This window comes from Ammospiza caudacuta, chromosome 3 (assembly GCF_027887145.1).
Source record: "Ammospiza caudacuta isolate bAmmCau1 chromosome 3, bAmmCau1.pri, whole genome shotgun sequence".
Classification (NCBI taxonomy): Eukaryota; Metazoa; Chordata; class Aves; order Passeriformes; family Passerellidae; genus Ammospiza; species Ammospiza caudacuta.
In genome coordinates, this window is record NC_080595.1 from 22401655 (window position 1) to 22407654 (window position 6000).

Consider the following 6000-nt stretch of genomic DNA (forward strand, 5'->3'; position numbering starts at 1 on the left):
GAACCAACCCTGCTGAGCGGGCTGAGAGCCCATGCACTCTTTGGTAACCATTAATCTTCTGACTTAACATGAAGTCTATATTTTGTTGAATTTAATTGAATTCACACAGAGGTCTTTAATCTGCATCTGCACCCACATGAGCAGAAAAATGCTATAAGGGGAACCAGGCATCTTATGTGTTAGCAAATGTTCAACAAAACTGCAGCAACTGTCTAATGTCTGATAAGCAGTGTTTGCAAGCAGGAACCAAAACATACTAACAAAATACTAAAGAGAGAAAAACAAAAACTGGTTTTAGAATTTAACTAGGAAAGCAATGTATCACATGAAATAAATGAAAAAAACAAACAAACTACTATTTATGCTGGCCACTCCTGACAAACATTAATGCTTATTTTCACAAGCTTAAGGCAAAAATGAAGAACTAACTCCTGTGGTTTCTTGAGCACAGTATTCTCCACTGCGCAACCTACAAAGTGCAGAATGATTTTGCTCTCTGAACTTCTGTGTGTGAGGCATCAAAATAACAGAATTTAACAGAATTTTGAGAGAATTTTTTCTGAAAAAAATTGGGTGATTTACTGCTTGCTTGCTTCGTCTGGGTGCCAGAGAAAATAGGTCTGAAGCATGTATATACTCTACCAGCATGAGAATTTGGAGAAGTACAGACCTTGATGGTTGTGAGAAGCTACATCTCTTTCCTAGCTGCACATTATGGGCAGTACAGCAATGTAAATAAGCAGTTCTTTTAGTTCAAAGGACTTGTTAACTGAATTCAGAAATAACTCACTTTGGCTAACATTCCAGTGTTAATTTAGAGAAAAAAATTTCAAAATCCAAGAAGGACCTTAAGCTTTCATTCCCTAGATATACTGACCTAAGGAGCTCAGAGAGATTTTATTTAGACCAGCCCTTCTGTTACATTCAGCCCTAACTCTTCTTGAAGAGTATGGTGAGAAGGAGCTTAACGAAATAACAGAAGGCAGCTGCATCTGTATAATCTCTCTTCTGCTTTGAAACACAGATCATAAAATCAGAAATAGCTGTGGACAGCACAATTGTGGCTAAATGTTTCAGGTCTGAGTCTGCAGGCTTTGAGGAAAGCCCTCTTCCCCCATGCACCAGGTATCTCCCAAACAGTCTGGCCAGCAGGTTTGTTTCATCCTCCATCTCAGGCACACTGGTTCTTACCTAGGAGCCGTCAGCTCCTTGCCTTGTTAAGCAGTGTGAATAGAGCCACTCAGACAAAATAGGTACTGGTTTTGTTGCAATCCAAACAGAGCCTGTTGTGTGACAGAGCTGTGTTTGTTGTAGCCAGAGCAGGCACAGTATTCCTGCCCTTAAAAGCAAATGACCATGTTTTCAATTGCTGATAACATCATCGAAGTTCAGGACAGTTGTGTTGAAATTCTCTGCACCAGGATCTTGTTTCAGGTTTCCTTAAAATGTGTCTGATCATATGAAAAATTCACAGTGTCAATCTTGCAGCAAACTGGGGCTGGGCTCCCTCAGTCAGGAAAGTGATGATGCTGACATATCTTTAAAAAGCATGGTGTTAACTCAGTAGCAGAGGACAAATATTCAGGTAGAAAAAAATTTTATGGAGAATGTAAAAGGCATATATGCCTTCAGATGTAGTGGGCAATTCGAGATAATTCTAGAGACAAACCTAGACACTCTTGTAGCAGCAGCTCAATCAGAGGACTAAGATAAATGGTGAAGAAAGAGTGGAACAATTTTATTTGTTTTCACTACAAAAAAGACCAGCAGCTGTGGATCTTCTAGGTCTTCATTATGTACACAGTGCTGTACTTTGCAAAAGGTATATATTACCACATTGAGGGGAGAGATTAGGATGGACCTTATGGAAAAAACAGTGACAAAGACAGCAAAATACTGGCTTCAATTAGATGTCATTGTGTTAGGATAGAGCTAAATGTAGCCTGGGCTTGTCTCAGTAAAGGAATTAAATGCACACATCAGGGCTATGGCAATTGTTTTTTCAGTGACTCTCTGATAATTCAGCAAAAGGCAGGGATGAGGGGATAATGTCTCAAAGTATGCTGATTTCAACACGATATGATAAAAATCACATTATACTCACACACACACAAATTATATTCTTTATATCCTTTTTCCAAACTTAGAACAGACAATAATTTCAAAAATATCTTCACAGAGAGGAGGGGAGGATAAAAGCATTGCTGTTTCCTCTTAAAATCTTGCAGGATATCAAAGTTCAGTGAATCATGCACTAGAAATGAGCTCATTGAAATTCATGTGTGGAAAAATCTCAGGTGAGTAATTGGTGATGGTAGAGTTATAAGTAGAGTCATTAATAATAGATGCCTTTTAATGGAGCCAGAGGAAAGAAATAAAAGGATCTCTCATTTTGATGAGGTTTTTCCTCTACGGAGAATTATTTATACCTAAAACCCGGGTGGGTTGATCGGCTACTTTGGTAGCTATCAGCTGTAACTCCAGACTTATAGGAAGATGAATTGAAAATTCTCTTTTTCTTCCAGTCAAAAGCCAAACTACAGTCTCTCTAAATGCATCAGGACAGCACAGAGATTGTTTTTCCTGGCAAATGTTTGGCCCAGTATTAACAGAGGCTGTTGACATTATGAATTCTCCCAGTGTTCTGTAAATGCTATTTTCCATCTGAATATAACATCCATCAGCAGCTACAGGTGTCTGAGGAGTCAGGGTAGAGCTGTGTCACCTGGGAGCGCAGGTAAGGACCAAAGGAGAGAATTTGAGGGCAGCAGGGCATTTGTTCTGCAGCACAAATATTAACACTTCTGCAGCTCTGGTTTATCAACCATCACGGGGCAGGATGGGATTCACCAAGGACAGGAAAGTCCCCACCCTAATTCAGGCACAGCTGAAAAAACAATCTGATGCTAGTTCAGTGTCCCAGGAAAGGAAGGAGCAAGGAGTCCTTTACAGGAAGCAGAAACAGGAATACAGAAAGCATGAGGAGGCAACTACTTGTGGTTTGCTGGAGCTGGGGTCCAAGGCACTCCTGGGGGGAGGGGGATGTCTCATTCCAGTCTGCCAACCTGCACTTCAAAATTCCTCATCTCAGAAAAAGATGAAATTTAGAAACAATAAGTGGCCGTGGCTCATTCCCTCGCCTTCAGTGAATCTTCCTTAAGGAATCTTTTTGAGAAGCAGCAAGAACTTCGGGGCAAAGTACAATACATTTTTATGTGTTGAAGGGAAAAAAAACCCCGAGACAAGAACAATGTTCCTATGGCTTTACATTTGAAACACTTGGACAGAGAAGGCTCAGGATTCCACTGGGTAAGAAACACTGGTGTACAGAGGTGGAGGTTACACTGCTGAGACCCCACATCCTGAGGATGGCTCTGGACAAACAGGGAGGCCAGCCTAGGGAAAGGCAGGAAATCCCTGAGGCAGAACAACGGGCCAGGCTGACGAGGCTGGAAATCTGTGAGCTTTTTTCCCAGGAGATGGCAGTAAAGGACAACAGGCTTTCAGCCAGCAGAACACAGGGAAGTGGAAGTAGTGGTGGAAGCTGAGCTGCTCCTCAGGCAGCGCTGCCACCCTCGCCAGCCGCTTCTTGTTACCAGGAGCAAAGCTTTATTCCTCGCGTCAGTGCTTCTAGCGAGGGTGAGGAGCTCAGACATTTCCATACAGTAGGTAAATTAAAAGCTTTTTGGTAACCATGGCAGAATCCCACTCACAACCTCATCCAGACTGGAAGAAGCCCAGCAGGTCTCTCCTCCAGCATCCCGCTCACAGCTGGGTGAATGCTGCATTCGCACTGGGTTGCTTCCCTGACTTGTTTCTGGCTGACAACTGCACAGTTTCGATTTATGACCATGACCTCTTGCTGTCTGGCTGCAGACTTCAGTAAGGAGCCTGGCTCCATCATGTTGGAAACCCTTTCTTATGTATTGAAAAGCTGTTGTCAAGTTTCTCCTAAGTCTTCCCTCCTCCAGGTGAACAAGTCCAGAGCCCTGCATCTCTCTTCGTGCACGTTGCAGGATTCAGAAAAGTGCACTGCCCTCTCTGAGCCTGGTCTAGACTTCACCCCAAAACAGGCCTGGCACCCTAATACTGCTTTCTAAAAGGAGAAAAAAGGGAAGGATTTTATTCCTTTATCTTCTCTTAATTTAATTATCTCCATTAATCTACAAGTTCTTCAGGCTCTCTACTTTTCCTTGAAGAAACAAGGATTTCCAAAGCACACTCTGTACAGGTAACTGCAGCAACTTTGTGCATATTTTAGGATCAGTTTTGTCTCAGAAGAGGCCAGTGTTCAGCTAACAAGGCACTTAGGATAGAGAAAGAGAGACAATTGGTTTTACTGCACCCCAAAACAAAACCTTCCCCTTTCCCGGTCTTACAGACAGGCAGAGATCAGAAAGGACATTAATCCCTGAAGTGATCCATGACCTGGGAGGGGCAAAGATCTCAAAGTGCTGTACAACTCTCCTCAGTCACTGCACTTCCACAGCATGCTGTGCAAGAGTGCTTCCTTGCTGCAAATGTTACAGGACAAAGGACAATAGCCCTGAGTCCTCTGCTATTTCCTCAGAGCCTACAGTAAGCCAGAGGAGTAATTAAATACTCTGGCAAAACCAGCAGAAATATGCTTTTTTTCTGCTCCTGTGACTCATTGGGCACTCACCAGGAATAGGCAGGAATTTAAAGTAAAAGTGACTTGCCAGGCTGTCTGGTTAGTGGAGTTTGTTGCTAAGAAAAGCATGGACAAGTTCACTACGTATTTCTTGCCACTCTTGCATGTATTCACCTTCCCAAACCTATTTATCCTGCCATTTTTCATAAAGCACAGTGAAAGGTGTATGGGAATCTGAAGAGAACCAGATAGGACAGCAGCACACCACTGGAGACAAACCTGGCAAATGAAGCCATGGGTAGAGGTTTCATGCAAGGGGCTGAAGGGAGGAACATATTTTGTCCAGCTCAAACATCAAATCAAATCTTCCTCATGTACTCACCATGGTATCCACCACATCTCACATTGTTTATGAGCAAGTCAAACATCTATTTTGTTCCTCAGAGGCACCAGGAGTTCAGCTGCAGACAAGCCTGCTTTAATAAGAGAGCCTGTGGGTTGAAAGCTGTCCCTGCTGGGGTGGCTTCTCCAAGGAACACTTTGCCAAGAATACACAACCCCTGTGACAAAGCCAAGATTCAGTCCCACACTGCCCTCATGGCTTGGCACCTGCCAGGGCTGGGAACCCAGGTTCCTCACCAATCCCAGCCTCCTCCCCATCACCATCGTCTTGTTCTCCTTCATCTCACATGCAGACTTTCAGCACGGCAGCTCTACTTCAGGTGGAGGCAGCCTATTTTTCTGGCGGAGCAGCTGACCTGCCAGTTGATGTTGAGGGGGCCAAGAAACATTTCATCTCTCATGTCACTGAGACAACATTCAGCCACAGAGCTGCAGGACCTGCCCTGTTCCACCGGTTTGCACCATAGCCAAGCCAGACCTGGCCCAACAGAGATGCTGCCATGACTGACAGGCAGTACAGCCTCTGCCATCCACCCAGCTGAAAAATGAACCTCACCCTCTGGATTCAGATTTTCTAGACACCGCTTTGTGAGCTGGCCTAATGAAGAGAGTAGCAAACCCTGAGGCCAAGGCTTGGCCTCACAAATTCCCTTCAGGAGCTGAGGAGTGAATTACTGCTCAAGGAGAACTGATAAAGAGCACTGATTGGAAACCTCAATGAGAACCATCAGTTCGAGGGAGGAAAATGAATCATTAGCTGGTTTATTGCAGCAGCACAGGTTACTCACTTACTTTTTCTTTCTTTATCCTCTTTCTTAGTTTTTGGTCTATTTTAGAAACATTGGCCAGCCAAAGCTGACTCACCAATATGCCTGAGGCTTTTCTTTTCTCAGGCTCACACAGAAGAACCATGGACATGTCATTCAGGTTCTGTATGGATAGCAACCAGGTTATTCCCTTAAAGTTCCACCAGGTGAGCAGAGACT